Raw genomic sequence first — 19,874 nt, 5'->3', positions numbered from 1 at the left:
AAACGATCGTAATTCGTTCGCATGGGTTGTCAAAAGGGGCATATTAAAAGCTATGCGAAAAGGTGTCGAGCTTAATTCATATTGATTCATACCACGAGGTATTCAATTTTCGACAGCATAAGCATTCGTGCGCATCATGGGATGAAAATGATGGTATTGATATGGAAATGCGATACTAATCCTGTGTTTAATCGAACAGCACGTTTCAGAAAATATCATGGTATGGCGCACTCCCCCATATTATTAGGCCCGTAGTTTAGTCGAAGAGCAATACGAAGAAGTTGTATAGGATACGGAGTATACACTTTGCGCGATTAGTAAACGTGAATAAAAAATATGGTGCAACGTAAAAATGCCATATTATGTAGCTTTATTTCCGGAAATGAAAGACATTACTACACTTGCTTTTATACTTCAACATGTATGTTATCCAGACAAAAGAACTGATATCAATTATAAGTCGAAATATATGATACTGGGAATTGAAAGTGTAATATAAATACTAATTATAAAAGCGGAAAATGTATTTCATATGTCTTAAGTCGAGAATGTTTCAATGGTGGTATGCTGAAACAGCTCTGAAACCAACAAAAGTCAGATTCCACTTTTCCGGATTAGGATACGCCATGGACTGCTAGATTACGATATGATTGAGAAATGCTAGATTGCTAAACATCAGTTTCAAACGGTATGATGAGCAGTATATACTGTGATGAAATACTTCACATGGGCGAAGAGCGACAATGCGGTGTGAACGGAACCACGCCAACCCGCTACCTAAATTATATTCACCGAAACTTTCGTGAAATCATACTGGTTACTCCGTATCCACTGAGCGCGTAGCGCGACGAAAATTCTGGGCTTTACTCAACTTTTATGAAAATTAAATGTTGATACTCCTTGAAAACAGCCCCGAAATTCGTCATGCTATCTTCCTGATTGGAGGATTAAACTACTTCTACTTGACAAAGTGAAAATAGCGAAAAGTAAGTAAGTAGATCACAGAAAAATTACAAAGTAGAAGTAGAAGTAGCGAAAATCAGATCTACTTGAGTAAGTACCAGAAGTAGAGGAATACTACTTGAGTACTTCGAAAAAGTAGAAGTACTTCGTTACTGACCACCTCTGCTTGCAACCCGTTTGGAGTTCACAACCCCTGGATTAAAGGATAGGTAGGAAAAATGCGAGTCAAGTCTCCTGTGATAGCACAATTCATGAGAGACAGCTCAGAATTGAAAATAATTGACAATAATCATCACATTGTCGCTATTGTCGTGCTGATTTCAAAAATAGAGTTATTTATATCTGCCAGAGGACCAGCATCCCCTCAAAATTTTCAAGCAATCTGGAATTCGGCTTTGTAAGGTACAATCAGGCCCGTAGAGTGGAAGTCAAGTTGCGGTAAGTTTTTTCCGGATGGAGTCCGTAAGATTTTGTAACACTCCTTGGAATCAGAGTCGGAGTCGTAGTTGTGAAAAAACGAACTGGCTGGAGTCGGAGTCTGAGTTTGTGAAAATGCTCGTACTCCGACGACGACTCCAGCTGACTGAAAATCGAATTACCTGTTTCCAAATGCTAATAAAAAGTGCCGTTGCAGTTATCAGGTTTTTCACGTAGGCAGATTTTTACAAACTTAATTTCTATCTACGAGCACAATTTTGTCTGAATTCAAAAACAAGGTCGATTCACTTGGTTGGAATAGTAGAGCTGCAGTAGGAGTCGGAGTTCCTAGGAGAAAATATCAGGAGTCAGAGCTGGAGTCGTAGTCGGATTGTTTTAAGTTTCCGTACTCGGAGTCAAAGTAGAAGTTGGTATATTGAACTTGTCCGAAGTCGGAGTCAGGGTCGGTGGTTAAGTGAGCCTTGGTCATAATGACAGCGCCATGAAACAATACAAGGTGAGCCCCAATTTAATCGGCGTAGTACTAATTGTGAAGTTGTTGCGCTCAACGTGTAGTGCAGAGCAAATACCTTTTCTTACTGGTATTGCTGTTATGTAGTAGTTCCCATACCTACCTTCAATTATGGATACGGAATACCTTCTATCGCAGTGGTTCTCAATCGGGGGTCCGCGAGCCATTTTCATGGGGTCCTAGAAACCTCTAGATTTGTAAAATATTGGATATCCTAATTTGTAATTTTTCAAATTAAAAAGGAAAAGTTTGAGATAGTAAGGTCAAAGAGGGTGACTTCGAAATGTTTGCAAAACATTTTGGATTTGAGGTTTTCAGTTTCAGCAAATTAGTAAACCGTCGTTTGAAATAGAAATTCCTGAATTTTTTCCTAATCTGCCCCAATGAATGAATTGAAACCTCGCCACGAAATCCATTTTCTCCTGTGATATACATAACCACTAAGTAACTTCAAGATGAGATGATAGATATAAATGACTATAGGCTAGACGTGATATGTTCATTACAAACTCTGCTTCTAAATTTTGGTGCCATATATGTTGCGATCACACCAAAAGCTGCCATGGCTAGCGTTACGCGTTAATATTACATTTGCCACCGCGTAATCTTTGTAGAAATTGATTTTCGACACTCGATCATACCAAATCGAAGACGCGGATTTTCAAGACAGTAAATACAGCTGCAAACTTCGCTTCGAAGTAATAAAATTCTACTCAATTTCTATACATATAGTGTGATGTTATTTTCAAGAAAAGTCATTTTGTGGTTGTTTTTTTCACAAGCCTACATTTAATATTTGAACAGGACAGGTGACGGTTGCATGATAATTGAGCTAATTTTGAAAGAAAACTTGAGGTGATCCGCGGAGACTCGTGACGGTTCAAAAGGGGTTCGCGAAGACAAAAAGGTTGGTAACCACTGTTCTACCGTATCCAGCTTGTATATAATGATGATGTGATAAGAAGTATGTCACCAATCGAATAAGCTACCGTTTTTCATTTGTACATATGTAAATCTGACTCTGCCAGTGCTTCATTAACCATAAACCTCACCGCACATAACTGCTTGGGTCATTAGTGCATGGAACAGTTCGTAGGTTTCGGTAATTCACTTGAGTAGGCCTTTAATTCTTAGAGAATTAATTTTACGATTAGCAACCAGATCTTTATTTGCCAGAAGGTGTATCGGTTTTGCAGTGGGACTATATTTTCCATTGAGTCAGTCAATCAGCCGATCAAAGGACGCAACAAAAGGGGGTGGTTTGAAAAGGCAATTAAGCTCGTCAAATAACCTTGTAGGTGGTTGCAAGTCAGATGTAAGTATCCCCTCAGAGAGCATAACTGTGAAGCATTCAATTAATAATAACATTATATTTTCCATCAGTCAGATGAAAAGTTTGATATATCATACCGCACCACGACGGTACGGGCCACAGTCCATTCATATCCCACATGACGTCACCAATACTTGATTGTAACGTCACTGCGGATTGACATTGACAATTGAAAATATAGGGTAAATATGGCTCCTTCGACGAAAAAGGCTTTCGACCAGTGTCATGGAAAGTCTAAGAATATCTTTAACCAGGATTACATCGTTATGTAGCATTTCTTGCGGTCGGCGGTCATCATCATTAGAACACCACCCATTTCGTACCAAGGATTTATATCTACATGCTAAAACTGTTGTACCGACGACGATTTCGAGGGTTCCAGACACCCTACATCAGGGGTTCTCAAAGGGTGGGCCATGGCCCACTAGTGGGCCACAGGAGTAATTTGGTTGGGCCACAGAGCTATTTCGAAAATTGTAGAATTCGCGAAGGTTTGGATGCATTTTTTTTGTTCATATTAAAAAAATATATTGATGTTATCGAATTATACGTATGCTACATGAAGCTTTTCATCCGACTCTGATGAGACTTATTGGCACGTATGGAGTCACGAATGTACAAGTCGAAATGGGAGGGGATACGGCGATTATATAATAACTGAAAGTTAATGCTGAAATATCCAAGTATTCCGGCAGGGCCATAATGGATTCAGGAGTTGGCACAGCACATTAATCTTCGGAGTCGGTCTAGAAATGTCCGGCCTTGAAATCATTATACATAATGTAAGAGTCACATGAATTGGTGATATTATTGGAATTAATGTTATCACATCGCAACTTCAAAGAGTACAAGACATATACTAGGTAGGCCTATACATTTTACTACTAGCATATTCAAAAAATGTCTCCATCTTCTCTGTAGTATCCCATTCATCAAACAATTGTTTGAAGCGGGCCCAGAATGGGTATAGTATTCCCCACCAAAGTGGAATTAAACCCCCAATCACACAGTGAATGCGGGGATTGGATCATTGGGTTTAGCGACTTGAGTCGAACAGAGGATGTACACAAGAGTTATACGATATTGCAGGGCCGTAACTTTCGCACCACTAACCCACAATTGGGAGAGCTCTAAGTTGCTAATAATAATTTCGTTGGTTGTCTGTTGGAGATTTATTTACCTTGAAATTTTTCGTCGCGCTTCGCGCGAATTCATGTTTCCTCAGATCGACATTTAAATATGAACAGTCATGAAAAAAATGCGTATATTTTTGAGAAATAGCCATATCGGCGGCGATTAGCCTACCACACATTGAAGTGCACCATGACTTTATAAGAGGTGGGCCACAGAACATTTTCAAACCTGAAAATGGGCCACAGACAAAAAATGGCTGAGAGCCCCTGCCCTACATCGTATACGTCGACTATTGTGAGTGCAAATCGTCCGTAGGCTCATACTGCATGGTTTTTCGGACGTATTTACCAGAGTTGGATCAATTACATTATTTCAGTTCAATTACAATTACAATTATAATTACTCCATGCTAAAAATATCAAATTACAATTACAATTACAATTACTCCTTGCATGCTTCAATTACATTACAATTACAATTACAATTGCTGCTGTTGAACATGTAATTGAATAATCATAAATTCAACCGTGCTCCTTGACAACCGTAGCGTCGTAATTAACAACAATTCAAGTATTCATGTTTCATTCATGATGCGCAAATACCCGTTAATTATTAAAAAGAAAAAACGTTTTCGAACTATATGCAGTATGTCGTTGAAATAAGTATTATAATATATGCACGTGTTGGATTTGCGTATATAGTATATAATTAAAGAAATAATATTATTTTTATCGAGGGACGTAGGAATTAGGATGAGGAGTAAAAACAAAACCGTGCTTTGCGAGATAAGACGTTATATAATATCCAGTGATCTGGTTAGTTAGCCAGACGAAGTAACGATGCAGCATCGTGATCTGAAATCGTATTTTAGATTGCCAACCCACGGATAGATGCGCAAGATGTGAGTCACGGATGAATGCACCGACAAACGTACTGCAGAGCTGGCTAAAAGCAGCAAACCTTGTAGTCCTAGAGCTGGCGATTCAAGCGTCTAAATTTGATGCATCTGGTCTTTATCGTACGCTATCGATGCACTAATTCCGAAAATACAAATTAAAATCTCGTCAGGGCAATGTAACTGCTCCAAAATAGCCGTTTAAGGCCGACTGTTTTGAAAACTGAGAGCGCCGCAGCAGCATGACCACAACAATGACCAATTACGCCCAGCGATTGTTCAGAACAATGCCGATTCCCAGACTTTCACGACTATTTTGGGATGGTACCATTGCCTGGAAATATACTTTTATTGCGGAATCAGTGCGACACTAGCTTCCGATTAGGACCATACATATCAAATTTCGACGCTTGGATCGCCAGCTATGGGACTATCAATTCTGCTGCTTTTAGCCGGCTCAGCAGTTCGGTTCTCGGCGTATTCAATCGTGAGTCACGTGTTGAGAATCCATCCGTTGGTTAGTAAGCTAATAATTGTATACAATGGCAGCCGAGGCCAGCATGGCGGTAAAAATTAAAAAAAAACTTCACCCGCAAGGGCGCAGTCAAGGGCTTCCGCAAATGGATCCATCAAATTCCTTGTCGACATTTAAAGAGAATGCATTATAAGTCAATTATTTTATGTTGTGCTTGTCAGGTCTCAATTGCAATTTAATGTAATTGAAATTGTAATTGAGCAAAATTTTTGTCAAATTACAATTACAATTACAATTACAAATTACAATTGATCCAACTCTGGAATTTACACAATTATGGCATAAATATGCAACGTTGCCACTGTTTTTTCAAAGACATTTGTTTAGAACACTGTTTAAAACATGTTTTTAAAAAAGTGTTTTAAAACACCGTTTGTCTTAAATGCAACCCTAAATTTCATGCTATTACCGGGACTAGTGACACGCTGCATTTCGTACTATGCCACTGTATACATCAATGTCCAATTGTCCATACCTACAGGTACCCGCACAGGATTATAACACCATTTTAAACCCAGATAAATGATAGAATTTCCTACAGCAAGTACATTTTTGCAACTCCAAATTTCCTTAACTAATAACTTCACTTCTACAGATTTGAATAGAGAAAAAACTGTTTTGCGACAAATTTTTAGGTAACCAAACAATTTCATGTGGTCATCAGTAAGGCGATTTTTTTAACATAAAAACGGAAGATTTTGACGTAAAGAAAATCAAAATTTTGACATTTTTTGACCTGAAACTCAATTTCGACCAAATCGTGACCTCACGTATGTAAATTGTGTCTTTTCGCTTAATGTTAAAATTGTACTACTGATCTTCATTTCTGGTTGGAAGTGTCTGTCCTTACCAAGTAGTTTGGCCTAAAAAAACGGTTTTCACTCGGTATTATTTTTATTATTATGTATAAAAACATTTAGTGGTACTTTTCGCATCGAAGGCTTTTTGCACAACGGCGATTGAGCCATTTTGACCAATAGGATTGCAAGAAATTTCACGAAAACACAAAATGAGTGAGTAGTTAAATGCGACGCTTTGATTTTCGTATAAATTCTAGTATATCGGCGATAATCTTGCTTGTACGTTCTTTGTTAGGGCGATGCGTTGTAGCTTTCTTCTTATCTCAGTCGGGTGTGACTTGAAAACTGACATACTTTTACATGAAAAAAAACTTTATTTCAACGAAATCTGGCCCTATGGAGAATTCCAGTAGTTACACCACGTATTATGGTAGAAATAATTTGTTGTAGTTCAACGAAAGATACTTTCCTGCATTATCGTGTAGAAAGTGTCTGTTCTCACTAAGTAGCTTGACAAGAATGGAAAAAGAGCGTTTAACAGCAGCAGTTGTTGGCTGACAACACTGAAGCTGGGCGTACGCTGCTGGTGGCACACTGTGTTGCTTCATTCTGACAATGTTATCTACATCACAATTTTTCATCATGCGCTTCTTGATATAAGAATCGTGCAATGCCCAAGCAGTCTTGCTTCAGTTAGGATCTTGCGTTAGGTTGACTTTATCACCATGTCAACCGATTTGTTTCATTTGGCCGTTTATGATTCACAATGAGCAGACAAAGGGCCGTCTACAACGGTAGGTTTATAAAGTAGGTGACAAGCTGAAAAATACCAAATGATAAGTTCAATGACAGTGAAAAAACTGCGATACAAACGAAATGGAGGGGTCAAAATTTTTTTGACTTTGTGAACAATATTGACAACTTTTTGACCTACCACTTCAATTTTGACAAAATTTTGTCTTATTTTGACATGTAAATAAAATCACCTTTGTCATCAGTGAAATGTGAAAAAACAACACTAATGTCAATACTGTTACCCGCACACAAATTCTAAACCCAATCATCACTATCCGTCGCGCAATTACCTCGTCGGCGATAATTTTGCAACCAGAGAATCGTCTCTAGTAGGCGCATCCATCGCCGCCTGTTCGTTGCTGCATAATCAGCTGCAGCCTGAGCGGGGCCCACAATAACGTAGGGGACGGGTTGAGACTGACACGGTCGAATGTAACTCCCGATCCTCACGAAGCATCCAGATTGCTATAATCACGAAAGAAACGCTTGGTATTGTGGTTAAAAGCTGATCGCTCTTGAGATTGCAAGTCAAGTTTGGTTAATGAGAGTCGGTATAATGATATGGTATTCCTATTGAAATGAGAATGCAATGTACAATAACAGCAAGCCCTGCCGAGGCTTGCTGGCAGTTTCAATAATTAAGTGCCTCTTTTATCAACGATAAGACAAGCGCTTGGATATTACAATCTCCAAACCTTAGATGTAGCTTAGCTGTTCGCTCCCGCGATGATATGAATATTTTTTTTATGGCAAGAAGTAATTATCGGAGTGAAATTCGATGGCCAGGTGTGATGATATATGCCAGTTATAAGTACGGCCCGCAAGCCGCATCCGGCCCGCCCGACCATTTCATCTGGTCCGCGGAGCAATTCTGAGTAGATTGAATCATGCTTATGTTATCCAGCATATTTTTAGGAACTGTTGAGATTTTTTTGTTCGAAATAATTTCATTATATAATCCCTCAAGACAGTAAATGTCGAGCGTTGTCCGTCCATAGGCCACATTATTACCACCAGACTGCAGTGTTGTGGATTCACTCTAGTTATCATTAGGAACAAGTCGCTACCATTTGTAACCCAATTTCGAGAAGGCAATAAGTCCACACCAAGCTCAGAGTTTTATGGAAAATTATACCAAAAACATAGTGATTCACCGTAGCGAAAACGCCCATGCGAAACCGCTATATGCAGTTTACATGTAGAATATATTTAGTTATACAAAAATAGAATTTAAATATCTGTGGGTGCAATGCGGTGTCACTGCCGATTCAAAAACTACCCAGCCTCCAGACAAATCCGAATCGCGATGTAGGATTTATAATAAATCAAATTACAACACCCGCGTTTACAGTTCAATCTCTTGTATCCCTCATGTACTCCTCACATACGGCGGGCTAACGCGAAGATTACGACAACAGGAGAAGGAGCATAGAAATATGCCAACTTATATCGTCGTTAGCGCCAGTGTCTTAGCTGTTCATATCCGTATTCAACCCGTCAATCGTGGTATTTTTGCCGATTTCATTGTCCACGAATAAATGTATTGCTACTTGCTAGAATGAAACCTTTATGATCCGTGGTACAGCTATTATATGTCTATACTTGATAACAAAGTATTTAAGTGAAATGATAGAGCATGCGGTAACATTTTCGAATAAGTTGACTGGGGCGGCCCGCGAGCGATTTGAAGGTCCGAATCCGGCCCGCAACGCAATTGGAGTTTGACACCCCTGTTTTAACACATAAATTGTTTTACACCACGTGATATCAATTCCATAATTTAAAAGAATATAATAGATTCCCGGAATTTCCTCCATCTATGACCTTGGTAAATCCCGGTGGCCCAAAAGTACAGCTTATGATATTTAGTAAGAATTCACTGTAACGAGCTCAGAGTGCATTTGTGAGGCGACGGAATATATAGAAGCTGCCTAAACACAAACAAACATTAACCATAGGAGATTCTTCGGTGATTTCAAATCGTGTGTGTCTGTTCGAGTGAGTTCAGGCGTCTTGTTACATTCGGAATCAATAAGGCATCTGGAAAAGAGTTATTTTAAAACTGCATCTTACTCTTGCACTTGGATTAGCAAGCGTGGAGGCATCTTCACTTCCATCAACTTCTGAACCTGATAATCCATATACATACAGAAATAGTTAAGTAGTAATCTGACATAGATATAGTAGGCTATATACAAGTCATGGCTGCCAACTACGGGAAGACTCTGGTTACCAAATTCATCCTAAAATAGTCTCGAACTGACTGAAAAGGTGTCAAATTATAATTATTATTCGTAATATTCTTTTATAATTTGGAGAAGTGGGATTCAGCAGTCCAATTAAATTTAAATTAGGCTGCAGGTGGAAGATCGAGATCGTACATCTTGGTGGAATTCATTTTCCCCCTTTATATAAGGCTCGTCAAATAAAATCTGTAGACCGTAATATTCTACAACAAAAGTGGTGCGAAGAAGAACGTAGCAAAAATTTACAATAGATACCCTAGCATATTTGCAACAAAAATTATATAGGCCTACATTCCTTAACGATGTGGAGTGGACCTGGGTCCACACATCCAAGAAAGGTAGAGTGTCTAGGCGACCAGGTTAAGAAACACTGTCTTACACAGTTGAAAATTACACATATATAGTAAGATGGGTGTCCATAACACTTCAATAAGATGATTATTATGGCGTTTGGTCTTGTATAAGCTTCATGACGCCAGTGCTAACACTAGGGCTACCATACGTCCTCTTTTACGATGATTAGTCCTCTTTGTTGCCTTTTTTGAAAGTGTCCTCGGAGGACGCCCAAATGTCTTCTTTATTGAGAATTTGTCGTCTTTTTTGAAAAGTTTGGTTGAATGTATGTATGTGAAAACTGGACTGAGATATAGGAAATCAGCACTCAAGTAACGTTGCGGTGGATCTTTCGGTAGTTTGAGCCAGAAAGACGACCTTTTTTTAGTCAACCAAGTACAAACTCGGTTAAAATTTACCAATTTTCCCGAATTTTACTCCGGTATTGTAAGTCTGAAAATTTTCAAAAACTGTCCCCTTTTCAGATTCCCAAAATATGGTAACCTAGCTAACACTGCACAAATGGGTGTGTCGGATACGCAGGTGCGGTAACCATACCTGTAATAACGACATTAGGGACAGTTGCATTAGTCGTATTAGATGTTATACGAAGTTACTGTTGACCTCAATGAATAGGCTACCTGTATCACTAAGCCTATATGGAAAATTACATTTGTACACCAGCCAAGGCTGCGTCAACAAAAGGAGTTCTTGTACTATCTAAAAATAGTACAATGAACGCTCTCTTATTCGGAATTTCATGGTGGTGACGTCATATATTGTGATACGATTGTTGATATATATGCTCTTACCAATTCTCTACTAGTTGCTAACGATTACCCCTAACGAGTGTCAGCTGAAAATATTCGGGTTAATTTCAATATGAATATAGGCTACTATTCCATTGTATATTGAAGTTTTGTACCTCCAATAAGCTCTTCGAAATTGATATGTAAGACAACCATCTGTCATTTATCAAGAGGAGGACCATGCATGACGTCAAGTGAAAACGAAAAACAAATTTCTTTGTTAGTTTCGAGAAATCGCGTATAGACTTCTTTCAATAACACCATTCACCTTCTGCGACTATGTTTTACGGGTAGCTCAGTCAGTTGGCCTATATGCGGCTGTTTTCTGAATTCAGCGATATATTAGGCGTCGGGGTTCAAGTGCCCTGGCTCCACGGCTCGCATTTTATGAATTGTTTGGTTTATGCATTACAATTTGGACTGTAAGACGACCGCTGGAAAAGGGTTACCAGATCCAAGTCGAATACTCTCCCAAGTGAATATGCTCCCATAGTACCATTTTCGTCAACGTTAAAGGTTCCGATGTAAGCGGTGGTTTTACGTAGTACATATAGCTACATAAAATATCGACACTCACCAAAGCACGTCGAGAATGCGATGAAGAGAATTATGATAAATCCACACCCCCAATACATTTTGTTCCAATCCAGTACTTTTCGAACTTTTTGAGAACCATGCACACTATTTTGTTGCAAAAGTTTCATTCGCACAAACCAGCAGAAAATTATTGCATAAAAAGAAAGTGAATAGGGATTAACATATTTTTATTCCTTGTTTCTGATGTGCCGACTTGTTGCACGGTTCACTTTCGTATGCTCTTTGCAAGACACCGCATACGTGGATCAGAATGCAAGCGTACAATCCAAAGTCTAAGAGAAAAGAGGGCCGACGGTTTGAAAAGGGTGGTGCAAGAAAATGAACCTCACTCAGAACTATATAGAGATCATAAATCCTACGTGTCTACTTCTATGTATAATTTGGATTGAAATTATCTAGGCCTACTTGGTACACTGGTGGATACACACACTCTTTTCGCTGAGAAAGTAGTTGCCTGCAACAAATAATGTCGTGTACCCAAAAAATCTTATGTATGAGTTGAGTGCGTGTCTGGACTTCTGGCGAAATCCCTAAACCTGGCTCACGGAATCGATGTTTTTCAATGGAATACCCGTTTAAAATCATGCACTTATTTAAAGCATTTATTGTGTTACTGGTGATAATTCAATTGTTACGTCGTCAACATGGTCGCTAGAGATGGTCCCGATTTTAGGTCACGAACATATGGTAGCCCTAGACCAGTGGTTTTCAACAGGGGTTCGTGAAGCATTTTTAGGGGGTCCACGAAGCATCCAAATTTCCCAAAATGGTCGATAAACCTAATTCCTGAGGCATTGAATACATTAAAACAGTTATGTTTTGCGAAAGATGAAGCGACGGCCACACAAAAAATTTACGTAAGTCTAGGCTTGTTCGATATCAGGCTTACTCGTGAGTTCTGATTGAGAATTTATTAAATGTTTCCGCGAATAAAACGGAACAATCTGGTAACATATTGATTCTTGTTATAACACGTCTATTGACCCGGTTAACATAAATCACAGAATAAAGACATATCGTACACTCACACTCACAACTTTTACTACTACATTGTTGGATTATTTGAATATTCAGATAACCCAGACAAAAAATAATGAGAGGTCATGACATATTCAAGCTCTGAATTGCTCGACTAGAATGTATAGCGATAAGTTTACGGTGTATGATAAACAAATCTGCGGTTTTGTAGCATTAGAATATAAAGTGAAGTCAATTATTTAATTATACCTATTTCTTCTGCACATTTGGTATCTTACAAATAGATGTTTCGTATAAAGTCAGAAATGTGTGATAATCATTTGCATCACGGGAGGGAATGTCTACCGCAGTTCAATTGTTACCATGTCATCGCTATTATTTGCGTCATTGCAAGACAGGTGGTTCGAAAATTGAAAAAGAAATCACTGACTATCCAGAATATTGGGCAACAGAGTAGTAGTAGCAGACCGATTGTATCGCGATATTAAAAGCCATTGTTCTGCGCATAACTTTTGGAAAATTCATCATATGACAGGAAAGTGTATTGAGAAACAAGTATTCTTCGGTCATTGTGATGAAATCCATATCGATGCTGTATTATGGAAGGAATGTATGTATAGTATCCATTTACAATGTGGTACGTTTACCAAACGATACACGATAATGATGTTGAGTTATGATTACTAGTCGATCCGTTAGCCACAATCTTGCTTCACCTATGAAAGCTGATAAATTTCGAACATTTAGACCGCCTCATTTCAAAATCATAGTATCTTATGCAGACGACATAGCGAAATAATACTCACTCGGACACCGATTTTTGAGATGATGCCAACATATGACATGGCCTACTTTCGCTACAATGTTTTCGTAATAGACTCCGCTTATCGAGATCGGGTGGTGAGGAGGAGCCTATAGATAAACCTCCAACACTCAGTAAGGGATTTTAGAGTCGTCCACGATCGGACTCGAGCTATCGACCCATTTGTGTTACAGCGGTGCAACGTACCACTGCGCTACAACCCACGCAGGATACTCGAAGTGCTGTACACTGTAAAACATAAACTGGTCGGGTAACATGTTTCGACATGGTACCTCTTATTATAGGTACGTCATGTAAAACCAGATGACAGGTTCAGTTCCACTTGTTGCCCAACATGTTTCTTCCTGACATGTAATCTCGTAACCACGTCCGACCGAAGATTTCAATTGACCTTTGACCTTGACCGATTGGCAGAGGATCAGTAGCCAGGATACGAATTAAAACAAGAAAAATTATTGAAAGGGCGGAAGTTGCGGATAATACGTAATGAAATAAGAATTACTATAATGGCTAAAAATATTGACACGTCATGAAGCAATTAATTTACTACTAACAGCCACAGTGTAAGTTGCAGAGTACCGGACGTTAGGAAGTTTTGGAACTTATGCAATGAAAGAAGAATTATTACAACAACGGCTAAAAATATAGGCCCGTCATCAATGAATTAATTTACTACAAAAAGCCACAGTGTAAGCCGCAGAGTACCTAACGTTAAGAAGTTTTGGAACTTATGCAATGAAAGAAGAATTATAACAACAACGGCTAAGAATATTGGCCCGTCATCAATGAATTAATTTAGGCCTACTACAAAAATCCACAGTGTAAGCCGCAGAGTACCTAACGTTAAGAAGTTTTGGAACTTATGCAATGAAAGAAGAATTATTACAACAACGGCTAATAATATTGGCCCGTCATCAATGAATTAATTTACTACAACAAGCGACAGTGAAAGCCGCAGAGTACCTAACGTTAAGAAGTTTTGGAACTTATGCAATGAAAGAAGAATTATAACAACAACGGCTAAGAATATTGGCCCGTCATCAATGAATTAATTTAGGCCTACTACAAAAATCCACAGTGTAAGCCGCAGAGTACCTAACGTTAAGAAGTTTTGGAAGTTATGCAATGAAAGAAGAATTATTACAACAACGGCTAAGAATATTGGCCCCCCAGCAAACACGAGATATATTCAGGACATGTTCGGATATCTTTTTGTTATCCTAATTATCTCAAAATTGTGTTTATGCATATCTTGTGCGGAAACGTATCTTGAATACATCTTTTTCTTATCCAACAACTTTCGTCAAAATGCCAAAAATATATTTGTGAGGAATCAAATTCGATTATTGTTTCATTTTATGGTATAATTTATCTACTACCAATTTTATTGATGTCTTACTCTTATGGGGTGATATGTCACCGTAATTGCCACCATCGAATCATAGCAATTTACATCGTTGCTATGATCGAATGTTTTTCCTTTTGTCACACGCCACTTTCGCGAGATTTTGCAGATATTTTGATTCTTGGCCATCCCAAATTTTGGAATCCGAATCCATTACGGCTCCAGGCGGCAATTTGAAAGTCTTATGAATTTCCAATTCTGGGTAATCCGAAAAACTGCTGCCAAAATAATGCTATACTATTTGAACGTTCAATAGAAAAATCCTGCTACAATCCGACTGTCAAAGCAAATTCAGAATCCGGATCCACTCCGGTTACGCTGAAAACCATCTAGCCGTCTAGCCGTCGGAGCCGAGTGACTCAATGGCTTGAGGCACTTTCTCCCACGCGAACACCCGTTTCGGCGCGCAGGTTTCAAATCGTCAGACAAAAGACAGAAGCGCTCTGATAATGGCGGCTTGCAGTGCAGATATCGTTGTCGTTTTGGTTTTAGTTGCGTTCAGGGAAATCGCAGTTAATTGAGGCTAATCCAAGCATATTTCTATAGAAGAATACCGAAAACTGCACTGTGCAAGGTAATTTATATATAGGCTATGCTTCTTATATAATCATATAGTTAAGGACTTGACTTGAGGTAATACGATATAATTTCATAGAACTAATCTAGTCTTTCTGGTAATATGGTGTCCATATCATATCTGGGCGGCTATATCTGAATATAATTCTTTGATTCATATCAAACCAACTAATAAACTATAGAACTTGTGCGGCTAATCATGAGCACATTTCCTGGATATCAACTTACTCCAACCTTACTTTAAGGATTTGCTGTAAATGAATATAGGTCATTAGGTGGGTATTAGTCGATCAATAAATCGAGCAATCATTTGCTGTTGTGCTTTTTGTTGAACAAGAACAATCGGTTGCTGTTGCTGTAATACATAAAAGCTGGAAAACCGATGTAGAAGTGATTTCATTGATTCAGACTAGCTTATACCGTATCTTATGAATTGTGAATTGTGTGAAATTGTTTTTATCTATAATAGTATTGCATGGCTGGTGGTTGCGTAAGAATGCAAATAGCACGGTGTGACGGTAAGGCTAAGAATAAAAAGCAACCATAATATGATAATCGCAATCGGTCTCTGTATAAAAGATACGTAGATGAAATGCTCATCCAGTAAGTTATAAACTCAGAATTAGCGTACTGTTTTCCAAGTGGGCCTACCTTTGCCTTCTACATTATCCATATGTTTTAGATGTATTGAAGGTAGCTTTTAGTGATATAATAAACGCTGCGGAGAGTAGTGGCTTGCTCACGTCTTTGTCATTGTCTGGACTGAAAATGAAGCGCAGCGGCCAAAACGAAAACGTCAGCTGAACAAACAATTTTTGAATAATTCGGCGTCAACTGATGGTCAAGGTATACCCTTTTATTCCGTGAAATATGGTACATATATGTAAAACGTTTATAATTTGTAGATGATGTTTTTCCTGCACTGCAAGGAAGAAACATAATCCAAGTATTCAGATACAAGACATGCCAATTTCAAGAATGCGGTCATCTTATGATTCTGGCAATGAAAGTGTGGCAAGCAGGAGTGATATCAATGATGCTCGCAATGCAAGTTTGCCATCATTAAGCGAAAAGAGTGTTCAAGAATGGCATGATCCCAACATTGAATGTAACGGCCAGAGATCTAAGTCCTGCAGTAAGTTCCGAGCACTTTGATGCGTTCTCGAATTTGAGAATAAAGTCTCTCTGTTTTTCAGATGCTCCTTCATTTAAAATCATCGTTGAACTACAAAATTTTGACCATCAACAATGTGGCCTGTCATAAAGTAAGGGTAAGTTTATCACATATGATGGTCAATCCAACTTTCTTGTAATCGAATCCTTTTTAGCTTGTGCATCAAAGACATAAAGTTGCAGAAAAACCAGATGATGGATTTCCTCAGATATCATATCGACAATGACTCCAAAACACCTCAATCGAGTGCCCCAATTTTGTTGGAAGATATAATTGAAGATCCCTGTGAAACCTTGTCACAGCTGGAACACCTTTGAACAACGGCAAAGTCTGAACTGGTATGTTTTTGTTTCTCATTCGAACAAAGCGATTGACAGTCTAAATCAGGGGTGTCCGCCGGCACCAAGGAATCATTTTCAGACACAGCAGGGGTCCTTTCGAAATTAGTTCTATTATCAAAAATTGAATTGCCAATGTGATTTATTGCGAAATCGCAAAGTCAACCTAGCCTTTGATTAGCGTGACCATGAAATTTATGGTGTGGATGGTTTTATCTAGAATGCCCATAAATGTTATTGTTAATTCTGGTGCAAACCATTCATGCAAGGCAGTACCATCTGTATTGTGTACCACTAATATAATGTTTTACAGGTAGCCGCTTTAATGGGAATCCGGGGTGTACAATTGCCGGAAACTGTCGGAAATATGATGACCCGCATAGCTGTAAAGAAAGTAGGAAAAACCAGTCTTAAAGGTCAAAACAACAAGAGTGACACTTGAAAAGACTATTAGACGTAAGTTATCAACGGTTATTGACGGAAATTAAACGTAATCAACGTAAAAAAAAGTTGAGCCCTAGCCTCGATTTTTCAACATTTTAATCGTTTGACGTCATATTTGGTAATACGAATACTGATGTCGTGATGTGCTAAGTTACCTACTTTAGTACTCTAGTTGTTAACGAGTTTTAGCAGAAAATATTCAGCTGCAATTGAATATATTATTGCAATATGAATATATTATTCAATAGTATATTGGAATTCTTTACCTCCAGGAGTCTCTTATATCAATGAAACTTGTTCGTTGTCTGATGTATAATATACCATGACTGGACAGTGGACATCTTCATCTAGTTATATCTCTTTTTAGGAGCATGCAGATCGGCTCATCCTGATCTCGAGATCCCAGATAAAAGATCTTAAGATCAGGTTGCAAGATCTCTAACTGTTGTTGGATCTTGCAAGGTAATTTTGTTGTTAAGTTAAGCCTGTGTGGTGTGACAGTTGTGTCTTTGATGATATTATTGTACTGTAAGTGAATTGTTGTTACCGCTCATCTTCAGAACATTGTATATCAGTGGTCCCCAAACTTTACGAGAAAATTTACGAGACAGACCTTTACAATTTCCCTCCGCGGGTCGCATTTGTCTCGCACGGGGAGATTAAAATTTAATTTGAATAACTCTACTTTGTGTTGATTTACAAAATAATTTTAAGCAACTTCGATTTTGGTTTAGACAATACCCTAAAGTTTTTATACTCAAGGAATTAAAATCTCTGAAAATTTCTGGATCGTGTGAATTTCTGAAAGGTACTACGCAGTCATAAAAATTGTCTCGCAGACCACAGTTTGGGAACCACTGCATATATTTGCTGTGTCGTGCATGGAAGGAGCGATCAATATCACATCATCCTCTCACAGGCAACTATTACCATATTAATATTAAAATAATAATGTGGAGAACAATCTTCACCCCGTGCACAAACTATAGGTTTTGAAATCCGTTTCCAGCAGCTGCCACTTCATGACGCCAATAGCATGAAAATCATCTCTATAATGACGGGCATTATTGAACAGGTTCTGGTGTCTCATCTTGACAGCGTAACTGCGTTGATTATATCTTCAGTGTGAAAGTAAAGGTCATGTTGCTTTTGAAAGAGGACTTCAAGTCTTTTGGTGAATGTGACTTAGACCACCATCCCACTTTACTCACAACCAAACACAGAACAACTTTTAAGACCACCATCCCACTTTACTCACAACCAAACACAGAACAACTTTTATTCTACAGTGATAATAATAAATTGTACTAATCTACTCGTTTATGTTATAGGGTGGCGATGAAGAAGATAACAGGAACAAGGCTGTCATCACAGAGTCTGACAATTCCGACAACGATTTCGAACTTATGCTTAGGCAGCAATATTTGCTGAAGTGATTGCGCAGTTCTGTGCTGATTTAATACACGAACAAAGCCATGCATGATTTGTAAAATTATCAGTCAGTCTTCCTTGATAAGGGCATTGCAGGATGTGGCAGGTCCAGGTACCTAACTAGGGTCAGGGGTCATCTAGGGTCAAGCAAGATATCATGACAATGTCATACAGGTATCATTGAAGATATCCTATATATGTGCAAATGTGTCGACAGATTTATATAAACAATACATATGACTGGATATATTTTCAAGTAGTTGAGACATATACACAATATATATGCAATATATTCTGTGTTTGCTGGGCCGTCATCAATGAATTAATTAACTACAAAAAGCCACAGTGTAAGCCGCAGAGTAGCCTACCGAACTTTAAGAAGTTTTGGAACTTATGCAATGAAAGAAGAATTATTACAACAACGGCTAAAAATATTGACCCGTCATCAATGAACTAATTTTCTACAAAAAGTCACAGTGTAAGCCGCGTATAGGGTGCCACGCATACAATTTTTCCTCTTGAAAGGATGCTGGGAGTTCAATAAGGTTGAGAACCACTGTAATAAAGAGACAGCCTACCACACCTACCGCTTTGCGGATTTCACGAAAAGGCCGTAGTTGTCTGTTTTAAATTTGACAGTGTTCCATTTCGAGATTGATGATGAGATTTCGAATGATATAGCTCGATCATTTCATGTAACACAGTGGTTCTTAACCTTGCCACCAGCGCCCCCCAGCAGGGGGGCGCTGGCGAACTTGAAGGGGGGCGGAAACGCTCAGGGGCGATATGGGGGGCGCTGGGCTCAGGGGGGCGGTATGGGGGGCGCTGGAGAAAAATGGCTTCGCAGTAGATGATGTGTTGATAGGACATATCCTTAATGAGTATTCAGAGCAAATTAACACCGAAAACGTCGTTACATATAGCCTTCAAAATACATATAGGTTTAATTGTCCATGGGCGCCTAAATGACTGACACCGAATGTTCCTGTCTTGGCAATCAGAACCCCAGAAGACGAATTCCATCTGGCAGGTAAAAATTATATGTCAGTAAAGAAATATCAATCTGAAATCGTGTGCGTCTTTTAGTTTAGTACGATTGGGCGACAGGGATATTCCTGTTGGGCGATATCCCCGTTGAGTGATTCTATATTTTTTGATATTGCAGACAGGGGGTCACGAAATAACATCATGCAACGAAGTCATACCAACGGGTTCGCCCGCATGAATATGTTTAATTATTATTAACGGGCCCTACAGTTTCCAAGAAACCTCACAATGTTCGCTTAAAGTTTTGATGAGTCTGCGCACACTCAACA

At 38.7% G+C, this 19,874-nt stretch overlaps 1 protein-coding gene and 1 long non-coding RNA gene across 4 annotated transcripts in view; one reads left to right on the top strand and one right to left on the bottom strand.

Annotated features, from left to right (window-relative positions):
- Positions 1–18,605, top strand: part of LOC145446572 (uncharacterized) — a 203,627-nt gene extending 185,022 nt beyond the window's left edge. Inside the window, exons 1-8 of one of the 2 annotated variants that reach the window (XR_013917309.1) lie at positions 14,704–15,169; positions 15,854–16,017; positions 16,077–16,306; positions 16,368–16,442; positions 16,500–16,683; positions 16,997–17,139; positions 17,495–17,589; positions 18,459–18,605. This is a non-coding gene — a long non-coding RNA (uncharacterized LOC145446572). Of the gene's footprint in view, positions 1–14,703; positions 15,170–15,853; positions 16,018–16,076; positions 16,307–16,367; positions 16,443–16,499; positions 16,684–16,996; positions 17,140–17,494; positions 17,590–18,458 lie in introns of those variants that run through there. The other variant, XR_013917308.1, reaches the window with a different exon arrangement.
- LOC145446521 (uncharacterized) overlaps positions 1–19,874 on the bottom strand; it is a 271,204-nt gene that overhangs the window by 67,502 nt on the left and 183,828 nt on the right. The gene's annotated exons all lie outside the window — the stretch shown is intronic.

This window comes from Botryllus schlosseri, chromosome 9 (genome assembly GCF_051294905.1).
Source record: "Botryllus schlosseri isolate E-star chromosome 9, Bs_hap1, whole genome shotgun sequence".
Lineage (NCBI taxonomy): Eukaryota > Metazoa > Chordata > Ascidiacea > Stolidobranchia > Styelidae > Botryllus > Botryllus schlosseri.
This window is presented reverse-complemented; position numbering and strand designations above follow the sequence as displayed.